General features: G+C 41.6%; 1 protein-coding gene across 1 annotated transcript in view; it reads right to left on the reverse strand.

Annotated features, from left to right (window-relative positions):
* Positions 1–2778, reverse strand: part of Stk19 (serine/threonine kinase 19) — a gene marked incomplete at its 3' end in the record, with an annotated part of 28022 nt that overhangs the window by 2337 nt on the left and 22907 nt on the right. The window lies entirely within an intron of this gene.

Below are 2778 nucleotides of genomic sequence, written 5' to 3' on the forward strand. Positions count from 1 at the left end.
AATGGAGCTGGCCATGATGGCACATGCCTGTACTGGATAGGGGAAGGCAGAACTTGTGAGTCTGTGGCCAGCCTAGGCTATGAGATCCTGCCTGAATGCCAGGCAAGCAAACAAGAAGTAAACAAAAACAACAAATCCAAATAAACAAACAATCCAGGACTTCTGTGGGCAGCAACACAACAGAAGACAGAGTGGGAAAAGACACCTCACCAATCTGTCGACCTCAGCTCAGGCCCCGGGACACACACAAGCTGTCTTAGTTAGGGTTTTATTGCTATGAACAGACACTATGACCAAGGCAAGTCTTATAAAAAAAAACAAAAACCAACATTTAATTGGGAATGTCTTACAGGTTCAGAGGTTCAGTCCATTATCATCAAGGTGGGAGCATGGCAGTATCCAGGCAGGCATGGCACAGGCAGAGCTGAGAGTTCTATGTCTTCATCCAAAGGCTGCTAGTGGAAGACTAACTTCCAGGCAACTAGGGTGAGGATCTTAAGCCCACACCCCCAGTGACACAACTACTCCAACCAGGTCACACCTATTCCAACAAGGCCACACTTCCAAATTGTGCCACTCCCTGGCCCAGAATATAAAAACTATCACAAATGCTGTGACATGTTTACATGCTCACACACACATAAAACACAAATCTGTCTAAAAAATTCTTTTGAAGGGGCTAGAGAGATGGCTTAGCAGTTAAGAGACTAGCTGCTCTTCCAGAGGATGCTGGTTCGATTCCTGGCAACCATGTGACAGCTCACAACTGTCTGTAACTCCAGTTTCAGGAGATCTGATCCTGTTCTGACCTCTAAAGGTGCTATGTCCACTCCAGTGAAGTCTTCTTGGTAGGCCTAAAAGCCTGGAAGCAGTCTCGAGGCAAAGAGTTTCATGGAAACAGCCTCCTGGAACCTTGGCATTCCAATGGCCCATATACTCAAACCCTGTCCCCTCGTTAGTCTGTTGCATGGATCTGTGTGCTCTCTTTCAGTATTGTTTTATTATAAGTGCCTTTAAGGATTGATTTTGACATATAGCTAATCCTCCACCAGTGTTGCAATGGTTCCTAGAAAATCCTTGAAGCTGATCCTGAGCTTGGAATTCAGTAAGAATGTTACCTATTCAGTAACATTCAAATTCTCTTCTAGTATAGACAGTGAAACTAATTAGGCATTATAATTTACTTGAACAAGCGCAGGGCTAGTCTGCATAGTAATTACTTAGGACAATAGCCAAGTCACACCCAAATACAGGAATACACAATAGCCTAGGAAATAGGTGGGTTGTCCCATGAAAGAGTTAGTAGAAGGGAATTCCCCTGGTGCAGGTTTTTTCACTAGGCCCAGAGGAATAGCATAATCAGGTATTTACTAAAGAACCCCTGGTGGTGGGTTTAACAATAGACTAGCATTGCATCAGAGCATTCACCTGGCTCCTGTGTTTTGCTGATCTTTTTAATTAAGGGTTGTTCCTATTCTCAATGGTAAACATGGCCTGGCTCCTGCCATCTTTTTATGTATGCATTCTTTTTGTTTTGTGTCAATGTAACTTGGCGGATGTGTTTATCTGGCTTTCTTGTTTTTCTTCTGTATTAAAAGTATGGTGTTCCTTTGGACAAATTACATTCAGATTTAGCACTCCCTTGTGTCTGCGTCTGTTTGTCAATTCTCACTGACTCTTTGCCCATCTTTCTGAAACCCTGATTCCACACAGATTGAGAGAAGCCAACTGGGCCAAATAGGGACTTCGGGGCAGGTAAGACTTTATCTCTTTTTCTTTTCCTTTTCTTTTTCTTCTTTATTTCTCTGGCAAGGATAGGATCTCATCTTGGTGCTGCAGACCGACTGATAAAGGCTCATCGGTTTGAGGATGATGGGTAAGTTTTTACCATGGGGCAGTCTGACATTAAAACATGTTTAGATGTCTCACCAAGCGGTAGTAAAGGCCTATGCTGTAGTGATAAAGAGACAGAAACTCAGCATCAATTTTAAGAACACCTGTGAAAATGAAAAGCATTCTCAGGGGAATGAAAGCTGCATGTTTCACTTGTAAAAAACCGGGACACCTGAGGAAGGATTGTAAAAATCCCTTGGGAAACATGAAGATCCTTTCTCCAGGTCTCTGCCCACGCTGTGGTGGAGAGAACCTTGGAGGAATGACTGTAAATCAAAGTCCCATAAAGACAGGACTCTGCTCACTAAAGAAGCGGGCAAGACAAAAAACCTATATAAGAGGCAGCCTCTTAGCTCCATTCAGGAACTATGGACCTCGTTATAGGACACAGCCCCAGTTATAAGAAAAACTTCAAGTTGTGGATTCTGATACTTTAAGTAAAATTAAAAGTTATGGTTAAAGTATAAAAAGAGACTTCATAAAGGTCAAAATATAGCTCATTCTTACTGTTACTTTATTTACAACTTCCCAATCCTACATTGTGCCATAAATTCATAGATAAGGCATTATTGAAAGTTAGGAAATCATTTCCTCAAACATATATAATTCATTTTGTGGATGGTAATTTTGTTGGTTACAGAAAATGTTTGACTAAGTGTGGGCTGATGATGGCTTCAAAAAAGATTCAGCATGGTAGACCTTTAGGCTATTTGAGATATCTAGTGTATAGATTGTGTGTTTTCTCAGAGAATTCCCCTCAGATTAAATAAATTGGAAGTTTTGGATGCTTGCAAGAAGCTGTTAGAGAATTTTGGGTTTTAATCTTGGTTTGACAAGCTGCTGCTTACAAGAAGGAAAAAGGGAAGGGAAGGGAAGGGAAGGGGA

This window comes from Mus caroli, chromosome 17, assembly GCF_900094665.2.
Source record: "Mus caroli chromosome 17, CAROLI_EIJ_v1.1, whole genome shotgun sequence".
NCBI classification, from domain to species: Eukaryota; Metazoa; Chordata; class Mammalia; order Rodentia; family Muridae; genus Mus; species Mus caroli.